We start from the raw sequence: 26237 nt of genomic DNA on the forward strand, positions 1-26237 counted from the left end.
TGACTTGTACATATCACCATTTTAACTGCCTGGTGCTGCCCGTGCGCGGAGGAGTGGGGGCTGGAAGTCAATCTCTCCCCTGTGAAATTCTGTCATATCGGCAGAAAGGAGCTGCAAAGTGCAGCAATTTGTACCTGACCTCTGATCTAAGAAGTTTGTACAGACCTTTGAACAGTTGGGTTGGAGAATTGAGAAACAAGGTTTACAAGTACAAGGAAGAGATTTTCAGCACTCTTCACCTGTGCCCAGTGTTAATATTATAAATTAAAAAAAATGTTTAACCAAGGCAGGAAATCTCTCAGAGGGCAACTTTCCTGTGCTGGGTTAATTCAAGACAATGTAAATCTACTGAAATTACAGCCCACTTGGAAATATCTATGGTTTTGAAAATGAAATTTCTGTTCACCCTCGAAAAGGAGTGGGGTTTGAGACACATATAATTTGAAATTCACCTTTTGTTGACCTTAAGTGAGATTATTTCTCTTTTAATTAGAAGCTGAAGAAAGAAGATAAGGATCATTTGATTCAACATAATTTTTTCAGCAAAGACTGGAGGTGAAACGCAGAATTGAATGGAAATCATTAAAAAGAGTAGCAAAATGGTGGCTCCTTTGTTAACTTTATTTTTATGCAACATATTACCTAATCTTGATTATACAGTACAAAGCTATATGAGAAAACCATGGAAAAATAATCAAACCAACAACATTACAACAAATTCTTAACAGACAGTCATGTGGCCTTGTCTTGACAAACATAAAGGACATGTTTTGATGTTCTGTTGGATTAACCATGTCAATTTAATTAGAAACCTCTCTCAACTCTTACACATACTGACAAGGTCTTTGGTGCAACACCATCAGCTAACACCAACTGCAGACTGCATTGGGTGTGAAGGCTTTAATAGATCAGTTGTGATAATATGACTGAAAAAGATGTCCTTTCTGCAACCCAGCCTGCCAGGCCATGGAGCACTGCAGGGGACAGCAGTAACATTTGCCATGACATCCCTCAAATATTCTGAGCACAGGCTTGTCATCCATGGCAAGCTTTTGGATGTGCAGAGGGAGAGGAGGTGCTTTACAGATACATTTTGAATCATGGTTTCAATCCCACCTAGCTCAGGACAGGACAACATTACATACAGCTGCTGCATCTGGTCCACATGTAAACTGACATTTTAGTCATTGGTTTTAATTGAACCTTACTTTCAACAACTACATTTCTTTTTTTCCTGGTTTAAGTTCAAACTTCACTATTGTTATCAGTGTTGACCCCAGTAAAACAATAAATTAATAATTAAATAAATAAGGGTGAACAGATTATTGTCATGTGTCCAAAGTCACATACAAGTCTTAGATATTTCACATGCTGCTTAAGTAGAATATGAATATCAAAGAAGACTTTCTTTAATGCTTTCAAGATTTCAGTATGCAAATTGAGCTGTATAGATTCATTTGTGTTAATAATACTTGCATATATACCCTGTTTACTTAAACCTTCCTAGCGACCTTCAATCTACAAATCCCAAATTCTGCACCAAAAACTGATAATCCACTTTTAAAGTTTGATTTTTTATGTCAATCTCTTGAAAAAGTAGAACAAAATACCAGGCGGCACAGACAGTGGCAGAGACAGACTGATTGAAAACACAATGTCAAGCAGTTGCAATTGGCTACCTTTTGCTTTGTTAATTTAAGATAGCAGAAAAGATATATTGGAAACATGATTTTGTTTTCTTCTGTCTAAAATATCAGTGGTTTATTGTTCATTGTTCTGACATTTGTTTTGGTATTTGCTATGCAAATTCTTTTTGGTACATGTTGATCTCACAACTCAATCTTACAAGCAGTTGTTTAATTCTCAAACAACCCCTTAGGACCCTCCAAAGGAAGGCAAACCCCTGAACCCATACCTTGATGATGACATACTTTTGGTCTCAACACCCTGATAAATGAAAACCAGATAAAAAGCCCTAGAGAGCAAACAAGATTTCCCTTACCTCTCTGCTCCTGCGATCGAAGTGCAACAGGTTAAGGGGACTCACGCCTTTGCCCGAGCAACCTTTCTTCCTAATGGCAAGGGCTGTGCAACCTGGTTATAGAGTTTATGCATCTCTTTATTGGCCAGCGAGCGTTAGCCATTTAAATTCCTTGGGAGTCATTTGTTAAGGGCTCTTAGGCTGAGGCTAAGTGGGTGGGACGGGAGGGAGAGGGGATGTTAGTGCTGCCAGACGCAGCGAGCTCTCCAAAGTGGTTTGAAGATTAATAGAAAACTATCTGCAATGAAGGGATCTTTGGAGGGAGGGCTGGGTCCAGCCTTCACGGAAGCATAGAAAAGAGAAACTGTAACATTTTAACAGGTAAAAAGAACTTGAAGAGAAAGATTTCATTCAAAATTCAAAACTTGGGAAAAAAGGAGTGAAACATGTACAAACAACTCCTTCCTAGCACAAGGCGTTGTGCAAATAGCTTGGGTTACTCACGACAGATAAGATAAGAAAAGGGCATATTTTGCTTGACAGCATGAGGCTTTTTCAGTGAAATATTTTTTTTCTTTATGTGTGTTTGGCAAAATTATTTCAGGCTGCACTGAATCAATTTACCTTTGGTTGTAGGAAAAACAAAGGGTCTGCAGCTCCTGGAGTGAGAAGCAGATTTAGTGATCATGTTGGCGGTGGGACGGTAGGAATAACTCAGCCTATGCCGTGTACCCGACATGCACTGTGTCAGCAGTAAACACGGAAACTCCAATGTGTTTGCTCAAAAGGAAAAAAAGCACCTGGTGCAGAAGTAAAAGCACAGGGGTGGTAAAACATGATTCATGACAGTAGAAATGGTCTGTACATAACAACGGAGCATTAGGCCCTGGGAGCACTTAGGCAAAGCAAACAACACACCTTCTCAAGCAGCCAAGAGGAGGAACTGCTCTGAAACACTCTTTGGATGATAGATTTGCCCACTTGGCAAGCAGTGTGCACAACCAGCCAGCAGGAGAAAAGGGAGCAAGGGCATACCTTGGGAGATTGCTAATTTCTGGGAAAGGAGACAGCCTGAATAAGGTGAAAAGCAAACAGCATATTGTGGTATCAAAACAACTACAGTTTTCAGTCCTTTCCCAGGTGTTTTTTACAGGCATAACCATTCCTTTCTTCTCTCTCTCCTTTTTTACTGTTCTTCCCACCCCAAAACGAAAGCTTGATCCAAACCTCCATCCAAAGCACAAAAGCAACAACCTCAGGGCATCCACAAGTGCAAGGAAAAGTGTCTTAAGCTCTCAGTGACAAACCATAAATACAAGTATATTCTGCAGAGGATGCATTGCCAGTTTGTTTGAGATGTCCTACATAATAATTTATTCTTGTCTTCTGAGTCCTTTAGTCTGGGCATGTAAAACTTAAGAAGAAACCTTATATTGCCAAATCAGAGGTTGATCAATAGAGAAGAGGGGTGGGGGGCGTCAGTGGGTGTAGAGGTAAGCACTCTAAATTAGAAGCCTACAAGTTAGAGAGAAAAATGTGGAGGATGGCAAAGACAGCAAAAGAAGCATCTTTGTGGTGGTTTCTGAAAGCAAACAGGAAGGAGACCTGTTCTACTTACACTGCAAACCAATGGGTGATTACAATCACTCTGTTCTGGATTTTTATTCTTGTTTATTCACTGTACTGGGCTGTGGTGTGTTAGGCACTGTACAAACACACCTGGAGCCTGGATCCTGGTCCCAGAGTGCTGGCAGCCCAAGTCTACTGTGCAAGTCTTTCATCTTCAGAGTTCATCCCTGCAAATGTTAAACTATAAGAGCTGCAGAGAAGCAGGTACTGCCCTGCAGGCAGGGAAGCTGCAGCATGGAAATGTAAATGGTTTCCCAAGACTATGGAAAAAATCAATATCAAAACTGGGAAAAAGAGATTCTGCCAAAATAAGATCCATGCCTCAATCCCACTGATCTCTATAAGAAAGTGAATATAAAAAATAGGCAGTTATGAATTTGCAAAACTCCATCAAATTAATTGATTTTTTAAAATTAAGTATCTTTCTCTTACTTCATATTTTTCTGTTGGAAAACAAACCAAAAAATTATAGCTAAAAATATTGTAAAGTGAATCCTATCAGCTACAACTGTGTGTACTTGAACGCCCAGAGAAGACTGCTCTGGTGTAAGTGAGAAAGCACTGATGCTAGTGAGCTGATGGACTCATTTTCAGAAGGCTGTTCAAATGTTGTGTCAATTAGGGTCATGTAGAAAGGCTTCCTGAGCCCATGGCTTTCATTTCATATGTTCACTTTTAGCTGCATCCTGTTGTTAGTTTCCAAGTTATTTTCCCATTATTATTTAAAGCAAGGATCATCAACAGATCATCTGGTGCAGGGTATTCTGAGGTGTTACCATTCCCAGTGGCAGAATTTAAAAATATATTAGTTTTTCTCACAGGCTGTGCTTTTATAAGAAACTTCAGAAGTAAGGGCAGAGTTCTGCAGTGTGTCCCAGCTTTCCCTGACATTAGACACCTGGTTTCCTTTGACTTCAAACCCACTGTGTTCATAATGATTGCATGACTCTTTATATACCTTTTTATGATGGCATGTAAGGAAGAGTGGAAAAATGTTAAGGGCAGAGCCATACAAGCAGCAGGGAGAATGGATTGTATATGCCCCACATGTTCCTCTCTTCATACAGCATCCATTGCTCGGGGGTAAAAATATAAGCACTTCTTTCCTAATGTACAGCTGACTACAATGAATAAAACCCACCCACTGTTACAATAATATTATATCTATATAGTCGTTTTGTCATTTTAATTATTGACAGTGAAGCAGGGAATAAATCCTAAGAGATGTGAAAGGGAATAGTCCAGATCAGTACAAACCTTCCATTGCCTTTTATTTTTTAATGTAGTGGGACTGCAGGCGAAAGATTTTTCCTAAATAATTATTCTCCTCAACACAGTGATAGAAAAGGCTGGAAATGTAAAGAAAAAAGTGATATTCATTGGAATATGGGGAATGGGGGGGGAATGGGACCTTCTCCCTGATGTAGAAAAGACTTCCAATGGGTTGGTGTGTTTCCCCTCAGTTGTCTCTCTTCTACAAATAGACACATCAACTGGCCTTTACAGATGGAGTGCACCAGGCTCCTCAGTGTGATGACAAGCTCTAATGAAGCACTGGATCTGCTTCTGAGATTTTTAGAAAGATCAAACCCAAATGCTTTGGGAGATCCAGAGGCTGACCACAGGCTCATCATTTTATTGGCAGGATGTCATTGCCCAGATAAGAGTGAGTATTTTTGATGATTATGGTAGTAAATAGATTTTCAGGAGATATTACATGATGGAAACTTAGTATTATGTGACAGTGCAGACATGTGAGCAAGTGAAATGAGAAGGGAGAGTAAGAAGTGAGAAATGGGTTGGCCTTTATGGTTTTATTTGGTCTTCAAAAACTACTGAGAGACTGCAGTCAAAAGAGAAGGGAATGTACCAAGTAAAATATTTCACTGAAAGGACACATGAATCTAAGAGTGACTAGAAAGGTCTTTAATCTCAATCTCAGAAAGTCTTGATCAGTCTATTCACGCATAAACCCAGTATCAGTCACAATACAGCCACAAAAACTGGGATCTCATAATGTAACAAACAGCATTTTTTCCCCTTTTCTATAATTTCCTTCTCTATTTAACAAAGGCACTGTATTTGGTGGAACAGGTTCCCACATGTTTACAGAACAATTTTATTGCCTATTTGAATGTTTAAAGGGACAACACCACTTTATTTAAATTAATAACATGTTATTTTACACATGTTCATATACAATGTGAGTTAATACATCAGATTTTGTCATTTCTTGACTTCCCTAAGATATTGCAGGCCAAAACCTGGGAAGATCCTTCAGAGAACATAAAGTCTGTAACAGGTACAGCTTTCCAAGTTCTCCCACGTCCAAGCTTCTTCTACACATAACCTATGTCAAGGTTTTTACCTTGCTACATCACAGAGAATTGCCCTTTTAAAGATAGACTCCCCATCTGTTCTGCCACCAGCCACATGCCTTATTCCACCATGGAGATGACAAAGTCACAGACCTGAAGGTGGAGTAACAACAGGGAGAAATTTGGCCAAGCACACTTTGGGCTTTCCCATTTTTTTTTAGTCTTAGGCTTGTCTAGTTCATGGGCAGTGGGATTTGCTCTGATAGCTTTTACAGTCACAAGGAAAAGGTTTTGTTATATTCTTGGCAAAAATCAATTTTATTGTCATTCTGCAACGGAAATCAGCACAGAGAATCACTGTAACAGTCAGGCTCAGTTTCCCCATGTAGAATTTTGTGCTTCCATTTAACTTGAAAGCAGCCTTTGGGTTCCAAAATGTAAGAAGATAGATACTAAATAAACCCATGGAGTATAATAGCTTTTTAATTAGCACACAAAACAGAAAGAAACCAGCAAAACACAAAGTAGATTTTTTTTTGTTTTTATATAGCCATAGCCATTACATTTCTGTGGCATGTTTGCTTTCCATTAAAATAAATACAGGGTGGGTTCTGGATAGACATATCTACAAGGGAGGTTAATATAATAATTGCCTTTCAGTCCTAGGGTAAACAAAACACTCCATAGGAAAAAGGTTTTGCCCTTGCTAGCCTGATGTGGCTGCTCCAGACCACTCTTTCACACCACAGCTTCACCAACACAGTAAACTGGTGTTTACACCCTACAGAGGGTCCCACTCCATCCTTACTGCAGCCTCTGCATTGCTGCCACAAGCGTTTGTGCAGCTGCACCATGCACCCACCCACACCACCTGAGCACCTGTGCTGGCAGAGGGGTAAAAGAGGGTGGGACCTGTGCCTCTGCCAGCATTGCTGGCTTAAAGCATTTATCAAGTCACCAGCATTAAGCAAATTCATGGGAAAACAGGGGAAGGGTTTCTTTTAAAACCTGCTGAATCAAGTTTCACAGCACAGCTCCTCCTCTGCAGAGGCCAATGAGATTCCACAATGGGATAAACGACAGCCTTTCTGTAACACCACGGAGCTCACTGAATCATCCAGGGAGACCAGAGGGTAGAACAGCAAATTGCAACTCTTCATAAGTCTGTATGCAGCTGGTGGTATGCAGCTGGTGAATTTTAGCATTGTTGCTATTGAGGGGCTGAAGGTTCTGTTGGAATCAAGGAAGGAGGGGCAGCACAGCAGTGTGAGCTCAATAGGTCACCAAAAGGTATCCAGTGGCCACCTCCTGTGGCTAGCAGGGATATGCAACCAGTACAAGCCAAACATGTACCAACCAATTTTGATTATTAAAAGGTTACTGGCAAATAATCAAAATTGGTTGCTGGTTCCTTGCAGGGCCTTTTTGCAAAGAAAAGCACAGGGTTATGTGATACATGCTCACAAGAAGGAGAGTAAAGATGTAATGTATATTTACATTATGTAATAATGTCTGTTTACAGGAGCTTTCAAAATCAGGGTATGAAAATAAGTGTGGTTAGCACACACAGTCTCTTCCAGTAATTGCTCTGCTTTTTTACAGCTCACAGTGGAGTATAAGTATATTAAGGGAAAAACTCTTCCTCCAGCCAACAGATATCATCTTTGGTCAGGGCATAAGCTTTTCTATTTTCATTCTTAATGTCTTATTGAAAATAAAACAATAAGCATCACATGGAAATTGTGTGTAAAAAGAGGTAATCCAATAAGGAAACTGACAGAGTTTCCTTTAGGAAGGCAAATTTATTTTTCTGCCTCCCAGTAACATGAAGGAAAATTTTACACTACAGGAGACTGAATGATCTGCTGGGGAATTTACAATATCCATTAATTCCAGCATCTCTTGTATTATATTTTACTACATCTCCACAGCTTCCATTTCTCAAAGAACAGATTTACTCTCAGGATTAGAAAAAGCAGCTTTTGATGATGTCGGCAGAGTCTGAACTGGCATGCACGGCAAAGGCAGCATTACCACAGAAGTCTGTGTTAATCAGACTGTAACGGGACTTCACAAGGAGGGAATTTGCTGTGACTCAGTCTCCCATCAGTGGTGGGTGCTGCAGGAGTGGGGTCACATCTCTGTGCCCACAGCACAGCAGATTTTGTCCATGTGGTCCAGCACAGATTTACCCATGCTGTCATGTGCCCTTGCCTTACCTAACCTCAGCTCAGCACTCTGGCTCCCCTGCCAGCCTCTGCATCCTGTCTGCTCCTCTCCACTGCTGACTTTCCCTATGGGCAGGCAGGAATGGGGCTGCAAACTTGCTTCCAGCTGAACTTTCTTCTCAGCAGCCAGCATTGTACCAGAAACAAGCTGTTCCTGAGCTGCTCTTTTGGGGCGACTTGAGCTATGTTGCCAGTCTAAGGTGTGCTTCTGCAGTGTAGGAAACAGGATGGATTTATCTGTTATTGCACCAAATGTTATCTACAGCACAGGCAAGTCCTAGAGCTACATCTATACCCAGCCACATGCATGGCACACAAACAGAAGTGTAACCTAAGCGACTCTTGATAGAAACTTTGCAACCTTGCAGTAAAAATGCTCACCTTAATGAAACATGCTTAAATAGTAAAAAGGTACTTTAACCTCTGCAGCTGCACTTGGGCCAGGGCCCACTGCTGGTGTGGGACTCTCAGGCATCATCCCCCTGACTGCCAGAGCTGCTCAGGTTACCCTGTGGGGTAGAGCCAGTCTAATTAAACTTGAAAGTGCTCAAAGGCTGTGTTAATGGGTAGCTCTCAATAACCAAAGTGAGGTGATTCTTTTTACAGAGCTATACTTGTGCTATAAAATGCTTCTTTCTCAAAAAAAAAAAAAAATCTCAGAGTGCTGGTGACATATCTCAACAGATATTTGACAAGATAAACCAGGCAAAGTGTCTGTGATTTCAAGAACCATAATAGCTGAAATATCTAGGAATGAAAAGAATGCTCTGAATGACAGTAAGTATTAAATCCACTAGCCAATTTGCTCTTTCCCTTTCTTGGTAAAGAAAATATCTCTACAATGACCCAGGAACTGCCACTCTTGAGCCATTGACAACACCTAAGCAGGAGATATATCTCATTCAGGAAGAGCATAAGTCCCACAGTTCCTATCTCTAAGAGAAGGTTTGTATTTTCAAGAGGACATTTCTAAACTGGCAGTAACGAAATCCTTAAGTTCAGACTTGGAAGCTACATGAAATGGTCCTGAAACAGGGAGATACTTTTACTTTGGTTAAAGGAGGGGCTGGAGCCACAGTATCTGCACTCTCAGCTCTGCTGTGTTTCTCTCTCAGATTTCTTCTCTTCTGCAGGGTGGATGCTGACACTTGGACTACCCAAGCTAGGCCATGTGTTGAGGCCACCTTATTTTGGGAGGGGAAGGAGAAGGCTTCATCTAAAAGATTGTCTGCTGTGCTGTCTTTGGGTCCAGTGAAGACACCCCAGCATGTTTTACTTGTTAGCAGAGATATAACCCATGTGATCAACTGTTCTGCTGTGGGGCAGACATAATGCTCATCATGCACCTGAGATATGAGCTGTTTGCAAGATGAATCAGCAATTAAGCAGGAAATTGCATGAGTGACAAATGGCAGTCAGTATCCAGAGATACTCACTTTCTTTGGAAAAAAAAATTAAATCTCCTCAGGAACTTTAAAAGGTCAGTGACTTTGCCCTTCCTAAAAATAAGCAAGGTAAATTCATTCATAAAAGAAGTACATTTAATTGGTGGGAGTATGTATAGGTTACATCTTCAAAGTAAGTGTTTTACCAAATACCCAGAGAAAGAGCTGCAACAGTCTCTATGCAAGCTAAAATGGTTCCAATGTGACCTTTGTAGGACTCTGTGCTGTCTTCAGAGAACCAAAGGGGGTAGGCAGAGACTCATGCATGAGGACATTGTCCTTCCTGCTGCCTCGTTGGTATGCCGTAAGATTAGCACAGAATATCTGAATATCAATATGTAATATATTGCTATCTAGTGCATAGATTAATGTGGCAACCACCAGGTTGTCATCTGTCCAAATGCTTAGATTTTCACATCACCTCTGAGGTCTGAATTTTCTATCTGTAGGGAAAAGTATTTGTTCTGTTTTTTATTTAGCGGTGTATATGAGGAAGTGGTTGAAATTTTGTTGGTGTATTAAGTTTATTTGAAGGAAACCAATACATTCTTGATGCCACATCATCATGCTTGACATGAACTGTCATATCATGACATACGAATTTGACTTTTCGTATGTTTCATGGTATGAAACTGGTGGTATGCAAAAGAGAGCACATTCCAGAAAAAGCAAATAAAGTGATCAGGTTGTGAGGTTTGCCTTGTTCTCATTCCTGGCCTTTAAAAGTGAAGCAAAATTATTTTCTGAAGATGTAAGAAAAGTAATTTATTTATATAGTTACTGAGCTTTATCATTTCAGAGAGGAAAAAAATGTAATATTTTGTCTTTGTGTATTTACTCCAGAAAATACCATTTTATACATTTGAAAAGTGTATAAAAAAATTGTTATTCATCACCTTAGAAGATGAAACATAACATTAAAAGAGCTCTTGGGGAGCACAGCATGGGGGTTGCTGTACATGCTGTGGCACAGGACACTGGTGACCTGGAGAACAGAAGCCTCCACAATGACTGCCTGTTTCTAACAGGGATTCTCAGTCATGCTCAGAGCATAGTCAGCTTCACAGAAGGATCAACTTTCCTATCTAAAGCATAAGACAGTCTCTTGTATTTAGTAGCTAAGAAGACAGATTTCTGAAACAAGATTTTCCATAACCAGCTCCTCAATGAACATTGTGTTTTAGGGCATCTACTGCTTCCTGAGAGACTGAAACAGGCGTCTCACTGTCCAGGCTCCCTTTGACACAGCCTGAACACCTTCTAAATACCATAGGAAATATAACTGCAACCACAATACTGCCATGGTTTATGGTGACTAACCTACAGGTTGTTCCTCAGCTGGCTGCCACAAGGAGGTTTGTGCCCTGCTAAGCTGTCACATGTCTGGTGCCTCCATCAATGTGGTGTCCCCAGCACCTGACCATCCACTGCTTCAAAACCTCAGCCAGGGACTTCGGAGGTCACAGAGGAGCAGCAGGACAGACCTTGTGCTTTCAGATGCTCTTTTACTGAAACTATCAACGAAACCTAAATCATTACAACCCTTAACAATGATTGGAACTGATTAAAGGGCATTTTACAAAAGGCTCCTCCCTGGGTACACTGTGATCGTGTTTTGCCAAGAGCAGCCAGCTTCTCTCCTACTTCAGTTGGCCAAAGGTTAGCACGTCAGAGCGAACAAAGTCCAGCAGTAGTTCATGGTTAAAAGGCTAAAGCCACTCTGGCTTATGGCAGGTGCTCTTGGAGTAAAGCTGCTGCAACACTGAAAACATACACATATAGAAACTACTGTAAAATTTGGAAGAGGAGAGAGTGCATTTCGGCACAGAAGACAAACGACATTTGCTGCTGTAACTGTGCAAACAGGCAATAATAGACTCATTGTCTTTGCCTGAGTTAATTTCCCTGTTTGCACATCCTAACACTTGCATGCTCTTCCTGGTTTTGCTGAATGTGTGATGTTCGCATCCTGGTTTCCTAAAAATGGTCCCACACCCTGCCCCTGCAGGGCCTACAAACTAGTGACATGTCTGCCAGTCTTTCATCTCCACATTCCCACTTGTGGATCTCTGCACCAGGTGCAGTCAAGCCACTCATGGGTGGAGAGAGGTCTCAGAGTTCATGCAGCCTTGGGAAAGACAGGACTAACTCTGAGATTACATCTATATGAAACTGAGGAAGAAGCAGTCAGAGCTGAGCTTCTTCCCAATGCTCTTTGGGGAAGCAGTGGCCAGCAGGGCTGTACAACATGCAGGTGATGGCACCCATGGCCCTCAGCAGCCACTCAGCCTGCAGGACAGGGCGCAGAGAGGGGCAAAAGGGAGAGGTTGGGAGGATGGGAATTGCTGGGTACCTGGACTAAAGCTGGAATTGCTCTGTTATCCTACAGTGGTATTGTAGAAAAGCAGACTTAATAAGTTGTGTTAGTCATAGAGCAGCTTGCTATAATGATTTTAAATCCTCCAGTCTTTGTCTGTCAAATACACACTGAGATAAGTAGGAACTAAGCATGCTCAAGAGCCTTTGAAGACTGTATGGGTGCCTAGATACTGGACTTGGGAGGTCTGATTTAATTACTCATGTCTTAAAACAGCAACATATAAAATACCAGTTCTATCTTTCAAACACAAACTTTAATCACTCACATATTGCCCAGGTCACAGAAGCTTTATCAAAAAAAGTACACAGTACATTCTGACCCTGTGTAAAAATCAATTTTCTGAGACTATACTGTACTTTATTTCATTAGGCATCATTTTTAAATTAACCTAAACTTAAAGAAACATATTCTGGAAGAGCTGATCTTATAATGAAACAAGGAAGAAACACTGAGGACAGGTAGAAATCTGAAGAGTAGAGGATATCTTCTGATAAGGATGTAAAAGGGAACAATCCCATTGCTTGTCTGCCTGTTGGTTTGGAAATCTCTAACAGCTAATGTACTGCTTGCTACTGTGCCTTTATTTCAGCAAAGGGAAAGCACAGTTTATTTATTATACTATTATAGGGCTTTGTTTCTGATGTCCTTACACTCAAAAGTGGCAAAAGCACCAAAACAACATACTGTTTAATATCAAACACTACTCTTGTTTCTCATCAGAACAGGGAAGTCATTGCTTCCTCAGCTGCACAGCCAGAATGAATATAATTATATGTTTAGACTGGGATTATAAAAGAAAATAAGGAACAGTGTGAAAGCAGAGCAGATTTATAATAGCAGCAAAACCTGTTAGGGGTTTCTTCAAGTGCCTGTTAAGCTGCAAGCACAATGTTTTATAAAACTCAGTGTCAGTTCTTAGCTCAGAAAAAAGAACCAACAACTGGAGATGTGGCATGGGAAAAGGAATATGTTGCATTTCTGTGCAGAGTGGCACACAAGAACCCCAACTTTTGTAGCTGGGATAAAGGTTACTGCTGGTGTCTCACAACTCAGATTCTCTGCCCTGCTCTGCAGCAGTTCTGTCTCTTGGTTTGGCCATAAATTGCATTCTGGACATGAAACTTCAATCAAAACAGAGTTTTTAAAATAACATTTTTTTGTTCTAATCATGTATGCTCTGCACCAAAACTGTTTTGCTTTAAAAAATTCTCAACAGGCCATAACATAAGCACATTGCCTGGACTTTAGCTCTCATATCTTGAGGAGGAGCTGCAGAAACCTTCTGAACAAGGATCACTTTTACTCCTAGGAGGAGATTCCTGGTGAAGGAAGGACTTGTCTACTGCCTGTGCTGCAACTCCATTGGACCTGTGAGACAGCAGGGGATGGTACATGTGTCCTGTCCATTCCCAGCCAATGAACCCCTCTGCTCTATTTTGGGTCTTTTTTTTTTTTTTTTTTTTTTTTTTTTTTTTTTTTTTTTTTTTTTGAGAAAGAGAATCAGCCAATTCTTCCTGACCAAAGTCAAAATGTGGCTCCAGGGACAGACAAAATGGATCAGCTAGTGCCAGGATTGGCTGCCTGGGCTGATGCAGCAGAATCTTCTAAGAGGATTTTTGCACTCCCAGGTGACCCTGTGTGGCCTTATGCTCTGGTTAACTGCACAGTTTCATGACACCCCTCTGCTATACTTCAGGAGCTGACAGCAAACACAAAGCATATTAGAAATTATAATTATGCCTTAGAACTAGGAGGGTCATCGCATGTACTAGAGAAGACATGGGATACCTGTTATATGGAATGAGCCAGCCTGCTCCAGAGAGGTTAGCAGCTCTCTTCCAGCTTCTGACACAAATAATACATTGATATTAATTTAGATTAATAAACTGTCTGCTACCTACTTTTATTTTTCTTAAGCAACACAGCATACTTAGTAAATATAAGTGAAAACTGCTGGTTACAAAAAACAATATCTAGCAGGCAAAATAAATTTGGAAGTCTGAAGTGCAAGCTGTACATGTTTGGTGCATACTTCCAAATGACTTCCTGTGATTCTACTGAAACCTGCCAGGAAAAACCTACCCTGGAGTCAGGTGAGGCAAAATTAATTTTCCTTCTGGTTTCTCAGAAGTGGAGTAGTTGTATGAAATGTGGCCTGTAACTATAAGGTTATTTCATTTACAAATGTGCAGAAACTAAAAGGTTATTTCATTAAAAATGTGCATCTAGCATTGGACCAATTAGAGGATGCTGCAAACGTCCCTATGCCTGCTCCCCTCTTGTAGTCATTTGCAGTGCAAGTGGTTAAAAAAAACCCACAAATGGAAATGGCATCTTCCCCTGGGAAGAGACAGGCAAGCAGAGGACAGAGAGTCACGTCATGGCACAGCCTGCTGCTGAGAGCCTTAGATCACCAAACAGGAATGAAATACTGTGCCATTACACCCAACTTGCACAGAAAGCATCCCAACTGCTAGCAAGTGAATAGGAAAGTCATATTTCACACCCAGATTTCAGCAAGGAGGTCATGCTTTGAAGATGAGAGGCTGTGCAGAAGAAACAGGCTATTTTTAAAAGTTAAGTCCAATGCTTGGATAAAACCTTTTAAAAGGTAGCTGCCAGCACAGCTGTGTTTATAGGTCTATTCAACCATTGAGTTGGCTCATAGAACTTGAGTACAAGCAATGATTTAACATCGTGACCCAAGCAAGAAACTGGAACACTCCAGAAACAATTTTGGCAAGGATCCATTTAATGAGTCAGAGTGTCCTGTTATCTGATGGCATGCTTTTACATGGAGGGGGGCTATTTTAATTGCCGTATAATAATCTGAGAAGCTGCAAAGGGTTGAACACTTCCCCTTTCAGTAGCTGCCCAGTCAATGTCCATCATGCCTGTGCATTGTGTCCTCCTCAGCAAGGCCACACTGCTCTCTCTCCACTGGACCTGTCTGCTTATGGGCCAGGGTGTGCAGTCACCATGCACAGGCCCTCCGGACAGCTGGGACTGTGGCCTGGGCTGCCGCTCTCCTGTCCTTCCCTGTGAACTTCCCTTGCTTCTATGGCTGGGGAAGGGGTCCCATCTTCCTGGTATTTGTGTCTGTTCTTTTTCACATGAGCGGTCAGAAGAATAAATGAGAAATAGAGTGTGTTAAGAATCAGAAATAAATCCTATTTGAAAGCAGAAGAGATTATTCAGATGGGTACATTTGTTCTGGTGATGGTTTTTATAAAAACCAACCTCCCAGCCTCTTTAGTCAGTCCCATATTTATTTTCCAAAAAACCCCAGCAAAACCCAAATATTTGACCCTTTTGATCTGTTACTGATAGACCTGACAGGAGACTTATAGACACTATAAATTAACTATGACTAAAAACTGCCAGTCCCAGATATTTTTATAAGCAAACAGGACTACTGCATGTAAGAAAACCACTAATATAATGTGTTAATCTGAGGCCTCAAAAAGCTGCCTCCACAGGTAAAAATGTTTAACATCTGTAAAGTTGCTTACTTAAAAAATTAGAGGTTTTTTTGCTTTTTTGATCAGGTGAAAGTCAGATCTGGAATGGTCATATGCCACTTGCTGAGCTATGTGCAATCGCCTTTCTGTCAAGAATTGCCATAATCTCTAATATCAAAACTTCACCTGCAGATATAGGAATATTGAATATTAACTGCCTTCCAGAGTTAAGGTGATCAGAGGGATTAAAGAAGAGGAGCAGAGGGACTTGTTTTCACATCTATTTGTCAGGTCCTTGTGTACACCCCCCTCACACAAACTCGCAGATCTTACTTGCTAACAGCCTGAAGGACACAAACCAGAGATGTTTTCAGTGCCTGCTTGTCTACAAGACAGAATAACTTTTTTTTTAATTGCTTGCAGTTCACTCACAGAAACATAAAATTAAATAATTTACATAATTTCAACTCTGGAAAACCTGAGCTTAAACAAAACAGCAAAATCCTTGGAACTGGATTGGACAAGCATGAGGAAAAAAACCCAACCAAACAAAAAAAAAAACCACCAAAACACAGATCCTATCTCCCATAGCCTGGCATGTTAACACAACTCTATTCCAAAAAATTTACTTCCTAAAAAACCTGCAAAAATCTGACCTCTTGAAAGTAATCTTCCTGGCCCCTTCCCCCCTGCCCCTCCTTTTTTGTTTAATGTACCTTTATGGCATATTCAAGAGCAAAGCAATCAGGCCCCAAAGTGCAGCACCATTATAAAATTAAGTGCCAGTTAATAACTTGCCAAGGACAGCAATCATGGACTCTGGACACAAAGTCCAGTGAGGTCACAACAGTGTCCTACATACCCAGGGCTAATGGAGATCTGCACCATGAAGTTCTGCTATGTGGTGCTAGCACAGAGTCCCTTCACTTCATCAGGTAGGAGTTTAAGAAGGCTGCTCATCACCATAAGGAAAGAAAGGGAAGAATTCATGAAAGCACAAGTATACAAGTTTTGCTATTGTCCATCAGAAATTCTAAAATTTGACTAAGAATGATTATTGTCTATGTTTTTGAAATTATTCCTCTTGACCTGTTTTTAACCTACTTCTTCAGTTTTCCACAAAACAAAGCTTTAATTAGGCTCCTGATGAAGCAAAATATGTAAGCAAGTGAAAACAGTTTAAATTTCATCACATTAACAAAATGACACTGTGTCTAAAACTACACACGTGCTGTTGGGGGTGGATCCTCCCTGCATCCCCCAAAATGTACCCAGAAGTCTCAGTAAACTTCCTGCCACTGTGGTTAATGAACAGAAGAGTTTTCACTGTCTTTTCACACTGCCCTAAAGACACTCCCAAGTAATTCAACAATTCCTTTATTGAAACTTCCTCGTTGAAATGCAAATGAAGACCTGAGCTGAGGCTATGTTGTTGAATGAACATAAACTGAAATGCCTTAACTGGATTTAATTTCCATGCCTTCCCTATTTTCTTGTGTTGAGAAGATATGTCATCACGGAGTTTAAAAGAAATCTCTGTATGTATCCTTTTCTATTTACAGAGGGCTGCTCACCTTTCCATTTACCATTTTTAAGACAAACTAAAAAGAAACACATTTTTCACTGAAACATATCTTTTACACCTGTGCAGAAAGCAGTCACTTTGAAAAATGCTCACTTGCAGATATGTACATTATTCCAATTAGTGAAAGTCACAGCATTTGTATCCAACATCAACACTAACTTCCCATTTACATCAAAATATTCTGCACCACAAAATGCAGTACTCCTAGAGTGAAAAATGGCATCTAGAACAATACCATATTCAACAGCTGTGCATGACTCTAGCTTTAATGTGGGCTATCTGTCCTAAGGGTGGTAGTACAGAATCACAGTGGTGGTTTTCACTCTGGCTGATCAGAAAGAAATTTTCTTCAGCCTCATTGGAGCAACTGCACAACACAAAATGGATCAGGAGGTCTTTGCTGACTTTTGTTCAGGATGATACCCCATCAGGGCTTTGAGGAAGAGGACTGTAACCTGTTGAGCCTGTCAAAATAGATTTCCACTGGATGTACTGTCCATTCTCCTTATGTCTGGATTGTGAAAAGGAAGAGCCTGTTGCCTGTTGTCAAGAAGAGAGGCTTTTTTAGGCCCCTTATATTGCTCCTCAGCACTCTACTCCTGCATTTCCAGCCAAATGACACTCTTTCGCTACAGAATGTGATGCACCCCTGAAACAGGCAGCTCTTCTGATGTCTGGGCAGCTGCTCATCAGCCCATCTTACTGCTCCCCCACTCCCTTCTCCCACCATTCTCCCTGCTTGTTTCTGTGACATTGCTCTCTTCCATGGAATTTTTCTCAATGTTGTCCAGGTGTCAGAGCCTCTTCCTGCCTTTCAGCCTTCTCTCAACCACGGGCAGCAGGGTTCCCCCATGCCCACCACCATATCAAGTTCTCTCCACAGAGATCTCTAGATCAGTGGTGCCCATTTGGATAGATGTATTTGATCATCTCCCACTCTCCCCTATGATATTGGTTTTGCAGGCACTGTGGTATGGTAATAATGGCTTTACTCAATTTCAGACAGTGTCCCCTCTGCTGAGAGATTCCCACCTAAGTGCTGATGCAGAGCTAAGCTTTGTGCTTCTATACTGATTGACAAGAAGTTGTAATAAAAATGCTGTGCAGATGAAAATATAGCAATATAGAGAATGGGGTCCATAGGCACACCCTACTAATTTTTTGGCACTACAGCCTGTTTTCCCCTGGCAATCCATTCAGAACTACCCTTGATGTTACATCCATACAGTGACCCAGACATGCATTGCCTTTTCATATTTTCTCATGAGCACAGTCCTTTCAGTATGTAGGATGTAATTGCAATGCAGGTCCCCAGGATAAAGTTAACAGGTACAAACCTGCTACCAGATAGAGGGGGGGTTGCAGAATCAAGATTTTATCAATTATTCCCATTAACAATAATGGACCAAGTAATCCTGCTAAATTAATCCTGAAGATGCTTATCCACAGATTGTCTATTGTCAGGTCCTTAGTTTCAGATTTATAAAGTTGTCTGCCCATACAGAGCTAACTACAGGTGTGGTTTGATAGTTTCTGGGAACCATTCAAGGAAGAGCTTCATGACAGAGTGGCTGTGACTTGGAGAAGCATTAACAAAAGTGCCATAAACAAGGGTGGCAAAAGCTGTTTCCGTGCATTACAAAATGTTTACATAGCAATGCTCCTTTTAAAGCATCCCAAATTTCTCAGGTGAAAGTATTCTGTTCAGTAAAGCCTAGCATGATCCCAGCTAACAGTTTGTTTAAGGGCTGTTGTGGGAGCTGCTTCCAGTTGCAGTAACATAGATTTCCCAGAGAAAAGAAGATAAGAGCAAGATGCGCAATTTTTCTGGAGACTATTAAAAACTACATTGCTGCTATAGTACCACACCATTTTGTCTGATAATATCTTCACAGGAGGTAGGAAAGACTGGAATAATGACTGTTTTCTGCAGTTCTTCAGAAGGGATGAGAAGCTGGTAGTGGCTGACTCTTCACTCAAAAACCAAAAAATTTAGTTTGAACAATGCATTTTCAGTTGTAATCCAAATATTCATTAGATGCAAGAGATACAATCTGATGACCTCTCAAAGTCGTTTCTTTCAAAATACAAAGGTTCAATGTCACTATGGCACTTTTGCTCAGTGTCTTTTTGCTTTTCAGCCTTACAGCCTGGGAGTTGCAGGGAAGAAGAGTGGTAAATCTCTGAATCGGAATACTGCGGTATGAGACAAAAGCCTTTGTTTAGTTCAGCCACTAAAAACATCTATGCACAATTATTTGTTGTTACTTCTACTTCTGCCTTCTAATGTGCAAGCAAATGGTGTTTGATATTGACAATTGTTTAATGCTGGAATTAAAGGGAAGCATTGTGGCCCAGCACTAGGGAGGGGAAGGCAGAACTGCCATTTATCTGGATAGATATGCTTAATCATCTACTATATACTGCACTCTGATCTGTGCAGCATCTGACTTCTGAGGAAGTAAAAGTTCTCAAAGTTATTACAGGAAGCAAAAATTGCATAAAGAAATATCACTGAAAGCACTCATTGCAAAGAAGGAAAAACTAAATCAGGATCTAAGCACTCATTTCTCTTTGGCACCATTGAGAACCACATATACACACATGCAGCACAAAATAATTTTTGTAATTAAAATAATTTAAGTTACTTAATTTTAGGGAAATTTTATTTTATATTCAGCTGCAATTAATAGGTTAACTTTGTGTATTTTAGCAAAATTGAAAAGCTGGGGTTTTAATTCATCACTAGTACTTCTGCTCAGCTAGAAGTGTGCAAAGGTAAGTTTGCCTGTCTCTAATCACTGTATTTTAATGTTTGCATTTTACCTGATAATTTCATTCACTGCAACAGAAAGAGGAAAGTCAACTTATTGTCTCAAAATATGCTTCTTCAATTGGCTCTGAAGATATAAATAACTTCCCTCAGAAAACTCTAATAAAAGAAAGTGTTCCCCAGTAAGATTTACACTTCTGCCTTAAGGAAAAAAAAAAAAAATTACTGAAATGCTAGTGTTTTAAATTACTCCCAAAGTGACACAAAGAGGTTTTTCTGGTCATGTGGGTCATATACAAGTAAACTTCTATAGAAAAGATAGTCCAATATTTAGAAAGAAAAGCCAGTAGCTTTTCTTCATAGAAGGAATAAATCTTCTGCCAGAGACTGCAGAGCTCTTGCTCTTCTGCCTTAAGCCTAAAGCATCTGCAATAGCCATAATCAGCTGCCATGTGGCTGTCAGGGGGAAAAAAGTAACTACAAACTTCTCATTTGGGGTAGGCTCTTAAATGAAGAGGTCCAGCACAGCAAGACACAAGTTACCCTTCTCATCCAGGTGATTTGTTGTCAACATTTTTGTAATGGGGAATCTCAGTAGTGGTGTCATAGCTGCTACACAAACAAGAACAGTAAGCAAATGTAAGCCACCGGAACGAGCGCTCAAGTGCAGGAGGTCACTGAAAACAGGGCCCGGATGCTCCTCTGGGCATCCTCCCAATGGCAGCCCAGTCACTCACCCACAGGGAGCAGGGACTGAAGCTATTCCAGCATCCAAAGGGGCACTGCTCGCCTTGTGGGCCCTGGCAAGCATGGGCAAGCTGGGAAATCCTGACACCTTCCAGGGAGGAGACAGCAGAGTTTTGCAATGCCCATTCTGCAATCCTGGTTGCATGAGGGTTTTTGTTAAGCAGGGCTTCTTTATTTGCCATTCGAATATCTGGCCCTTATATTGGGAGCATCACTCCCAAAGTATCTGAAGAGATAATGCACACTTAATATACTCCCTTATTATGGTAATTTCTGGTTCAAATATAAATTAGAAATTTAAAATAGCATCATCATGTGAACTTTGTGGGATCCAGGACATTTTATTTCATATAGGTCTAGCATTAAAGCCTGTGTCACAGGAAGTGCCTTCAAGGGTGAAGAGAGACTTGTTTTTAACTAGCAACTCTATAACTAGTCCAGTCTAAACAATAGTCTCAGGTTTTTTTGCCTTCTATATCCAGAAAATGTTTTGCAGACCAGATTATCCTCGTGATCCCTGTGCAGCCCTGCTCCTTTCAGTCTATGTACACAGGTTTAACCAACTGAAACTTGGTAAACAGCTGTGCTGAAAACCAAGCATGGGGGATGAAACCAGTTTGCTTCATTTTAGCATGCAATGATATGTTACTATTTACTGAAACAATTTAAATTGTTCATAATTTACAGATGGCTCCCTTATCCTGAAAGCTGTCTCAAACAGGACAGATATTGTCTGTGGACTGTCAGATAAGATTTTGCCATTTTTTTTTTTACCGCAAAAGAAACTTTTACATCAGCCTGATTTACTGTCAAATACTGTTCCTGGGAGGACAGGGCAAGAATTCCACAACACGGTGACACAGATGAAAATCACAGGTTTTAATCATAGTCATGTTTTATGTCTACAAACTCACCAACAGACTGAAACTGTGATGCAGCCTTTACCAAAATTTTTATTGAATCATATTTCAATCCTTTAAAGCAGCCTTTTGTGGGAATCCAGTTGCTTTGCTCTCCACCAATCTTTCCTTGTACTTTACTCTAGGAGTTTTAGTACTGCTAAGAGTTGGAGCCACACTTAGACTACTTTTAATAAAGCAAATGTGTTACCACACTCCAGTACAACTTTACACCACAGAGCATGTACTGAGCATAAATATCATGTCATGTGCAAGCACAGTTAGCAAACACATCAAGAAAATCTCTGTCACATCAGGAAGGATTTAAACATGAAGCAAGCACAGCTAGGGCAAGACACTGATTAACTGGAAGCAGCAAGTTATTTTTTTAAAAAATCTCTTGCATTTTGTTTAGCACACAAAACATACTGATGATAAATCATGAATACAGACATGTCATTTACTTCACACTGAGCCTTCTTCAGGATTATTCAACAGTTGCCTGGGGTGTAAAAAGTAATTTCTGAGGAGTCACGATACATACTTTTATAAAGACACATGCAGATCAGCAAAGCACACATGAAGGATAGCTCCTGCATGAATGAGTCAGTTTCTGTTGGCTGGCAGAAACTTTCAGTCACTGAACAAATTTTAAACAATTATTTGAAACTATTCATCTAAACCCCTCTGAGTGGCATGTGCATACTAGGAACTTAAATCCTGGCATTTTTTCTGTGTCTAGTGCCCATGTTCCATGTTCCAAGGAACATGGAAATAATCTTGAAAAAATTAGTCACTTTGCCTATTTTTGCAAAGCTCGGTCAAAAATCAGCAAGTATTTTTCATCATGAGTCACTACCCACATCCCTGTTGGATTACACATTTTCATTAAAATCTCTGACGATTATGCCTACTCTTCAGTTGGAAGATGAGCAGAAGTCAGGTTTGAGTTTTATTAGAAGACAATGACATTTTCAAATGCAATTATGCACTAATTTTGTTTATGTGAAGGTAAAACAAAATCCAAACAACTAGCTAATCAATCGTGAGTTAATCAACCCATACTCTAGATGACACCGCTCAGCCAACTAAAGTTGATAAAAGCAAACTGCAAAATAACAAGACAAACTCCTCTTACCACTTCCAGGGAGACAAGCTTTGGCAAACCCCATAACCCAGCACTATTGCCCTTCTGCCTTTCAAGGCCGGGAAAATGAAAGTGGAGAACGGTACCTGGGGAGAAGCTGGCGAGCTCCCGTGGGCACTGGCTGCGGCTGGGCTCTGCTGCTGCCTGCCTGGCAGCCCTGTGCCTCCAGCGCTGGTCAATGTTTTACCAGGCTGTGAACAGCCCCTGTCCCACCCTCCTGGCAAACACCTGTGGGCGAAGGTGCTGCCGGGGCCACGGGGGCAGAGCCAGTGCTCTTTTACCTGCCCTGCTCTCCGCAGGGAAAACAAGGCACTCAAGAAAATGAAAACTTGCTAAGAGGGAGATCTAGGGAAAGCATGTCATGAAGGGTAAAAAAAAAGGTACATAAGTGGCGCTATTAATAGATAATTTGTGGCAGGTAAGTCATGATAACCTTTCCCTGTATTGTTCTAAGGTTGCAGGCAAGCCTAGGCGTGCCTTGCTGAGGGCTGAGTGAATGCTTAATTTGTGGGAGTACATAAATTTCCAAGTAAATCTTTTGCATAAGAGAGCACTCAAACAAATGAGAGCCAAAACTACAAAATGATAACAAAAAGACCTGAACTGCATGATGAAGTAATGCAAAGGGAGCCTAAACACAAAGACAGGGGAATGAAATGGCCAAAGCAATCTGCGACGCCTCACTCTACTCCTGTGTCTCGCCTTTTCAGGAGTGCCTCAGAGTTAAAGCTCTACCTGTGCTAAACAGAGGTTTCCTGTTCTCAGGAAGTTAACAATTACAAGCAGAGGGCAGATGGAATGGGCTGGCAACTGAGCACAGTGCTGATAAGGTGAGCAACTGAGCACACTGCTGCTCCCTGAGGAGAAAAGGGCAGCTGCTAAACTTGGGAAGCACCCAGAGGCTGACTCAACATGGAGCGGCTGCTCCCAACATGGGAGACATCTTCTGGACCTGGTACACAGATGTTTGCCCATGGAAGAACAATGGGAAAATCTAGGCTATGTGGTGTGTTCTGGTTTTGTGATATTGCCTTGTCTGTCAATACTGGTATGTCAATACCAATGTCAATTGGTATGTCTGTCAATATGTGGTATGTTCTGATTTTGTGATATTGCCTTGTCTTCAATCCTGGTTTGGGGAAGAGCAATTAATTTGGATCCCCAACCTAAACAGTATGTATTTTAATGTACATGTTTAAGGAAAAAAGCTACACCACAACTGCTCCAGCTAGTCAGATTAGCTGCTAAAATGTGCCACATGGTGCAATTATGATCACTGTAATGGGGTCTGTATGATGGGGTTGCTCTTGATCTGGGTCTTGTGCAACCTTGCAAAGGGCTGGGGATGTCCATGCCCAGTGATGCTGGGCTGAGGGGCACCAGCTGAGTCCAGTCAGGTTGGAGAGGCACTCTCTGCCTTCTGGTACACTGCTTTGTGTGTATTCACAGGTAGTCAGCAGCACAGCTCCATCCAGCTCAACAGCTTGCACACACATGTGACACCGTTGCTTCAGCAATGGGTTGTGGCTTAACTCGAGCAGATGTATCATTGGAATCAGGAGTGCCTTCCCTGAGCCAGGGCTGCCCAGAGCCCAGGGCAAACCTGCAGGGGCTGCTGTATGGCCACTTGCTGCAGCAACAAAAGCCCTGTGGCTACAGCCTATACGAGATGTCCAGTGTGCCCAGCACATAAAAGCCTGCTCAGCTCTCCAAGGTCCATTTGCTCTGTGTGTTTTCAGGTGTGTTTCTCCCTCCTGCCAATCTGCATTTGCCTCCCCTCCCCTTTTGCCTGGAAAAGGAGAGGCAGAAGGGAAATGTCTCATTCATGTTGTACTATGCCAGCATGGCAGCAGCCTGTGGCTGCCTGCTAGGATGGGTCTTTACTGGGAATGGGCAGGATGCTGGCATGATTAGAAAAGCCATGTGGACTTCCCTACAGCTGTTAGACACAATCCTGCTGCTGTAGGACAACCCTCAAGACTTATCAAATATCTTCTGCATGAACCTCATGAATTCCCAACATCAATTTGTTGGGATGAAAATCCTCTGGATGAAAATCCCTCACAGCTGCTTTACAGCTTCTGCTCCCAAAATGTGAGGAAAAGTGCAATAAGTGTGCAGGGGAGGGAGAGACCCATCTTCTTCTGCCAGCTTCTCAGGTTTGTAAGCCACATCATGATAGCCTCTTTGTGCCTTGCTGATACTACAGTAGATGTAAGAAGACCCTGCTATTTCACAGAGCTCCTTGGAGTCTCAGCTGTGGCTATCAAGGAGGGGATTTATCTTAGAGCTTATTTAGGCTTAAGACCCTGCCTAACCAGATTTAGGGAGCAGGAACATCTCATGGCAGTCTTGCTCCACCTGGTAATGAATGCTGCTCTCAGAGAGGTGCACTAGATAGGCAAGGGAGAAGATCCAGCCAAGCTGTTTCTCTCTTCAGTTTGGATAAGGAGCCCATTCAAGACCTCTCAGATTTTCCCAACAAAGCCTAGTTGGAAAAGGCCATGTTTCTGTGAAAATATTTACTTTTGCCAGTTTAACATTTCCTGGTTGCAGTAGCATTTCACAGAAGACTCTGGAGAGACCTGGCTACACATCTTCATCAGATATAGTTTTTGTCACTGCTGTATTCCATGTCATTGTCTGGTCTTTGGCAAGTTGGAAACTGAGGTTGCAATGGTGAGATTTGGAACTAGAGTAGCAACACATTGGTACTTGGGTTATGGAACCAGCTCAAATTTAGTTTACCTGGCAGCATAGACAAGGTTACTGCCTGTCATGGGAAGGTTGTACAAATACTCAATTTTCCACAGTTCCAACATTTTTAAAAATCATGTTAGCCTGGTACAAGCCTAAGGACTTCAAAGAAACTCAGTTATCAGTTGTAGCTGCCAGATATAGCTACCACAGAAAAATGATGGCTCTATGACAGCACACCTAACTTTCTGTACATGTCCCCCATGGCAAATAGAGCAGTGGAAGATTTGATGGTCCTCCCTCTGAATCTGCCCTTGTAGATTGGCTGATATAAAGCAACAGAAACCAAACCTTTTTTTCATTGTTGCACAAGAAATAAGAATAAAAGCCTTTTCTGTATAGGCATCACCTTGAGAAAACTCAGTGTGTTATTCACACATTTTCCCCTCTCAGAGATAAGTTTTCCACAGGGCTCAGAGAGAGGTGGATGCTTCTGAGGAGGCCAAGTCTGCCCTGGTGTCACCTGGTCCCAAGTGCACCGCACCAGACTTTTGCAGGTCTCTGGGAGTGGGCTTCTGATTAACACACGGCTCACAGAAGGGACTGGGGCCCATGGAAACTTGGCATTTCAGTCTCTTTTCAGCGTGCAACCTTTGTCACAGAGCACAGGTTTCAAGGGCAATGTAACACTTGCATATTTACTTACTGGAATGGAGGAGGTGCCGTGTTGGACAGCATACAGACTGTAAAGTCAAACATTAATTTAATGTAGACATCATATAACTTCATACTGGTTTGGGAGCAAGTAATGCATAGGGATATTAAAAGTGAGAAAGCACCTAAAATACATAAAGGTCTTCTTTCAATGAAACACCAATTTACTTACAAATTGTTAAGGACCTTAAAAACACAGAGACCAAACAACAAAACTAAAACATGGGGATCAG

General features: G+C 41.3%; 1 protein-coding gene across 2 annotated transcripts in view; it reads right to left on the minus strand.

The window, feature by feature from the left end:
* RBM47 (RNA binding motif protein 47) overlaps positions 1 to 22841 on the minus strand; it is a 41220-nt gene extending 18379 nt beyond the window's left edge. For both annotated transcript variants that reach the window (XM_021537243.2, XM_021528849.2), the window contains exon 1: positions 22680 to 22841. The gene's annotated coding sequence lies outside the window, so the exon portion shown is untranslated. The remainder of the gene's footprint in view (positions 1 to 22679) is intronic.
* Between the last annotated feature and the right edge of the window lie 3396 nt (positions 22842 to 26237).

Source organism: Lonchura striata, chromosome 4, assembly GCF_046129695.1.
Source record: "Lonchura striata isolate bLonStr1 chromosome 4, bLonStr1.mat, whole genome shotgun sequence".
NCBI classification, from domain to species: Eukaryota; Metazoa; Chordata; class Aves; order Passeriformes; family Estrildidae; genus Lonchura; species Lonchura striata.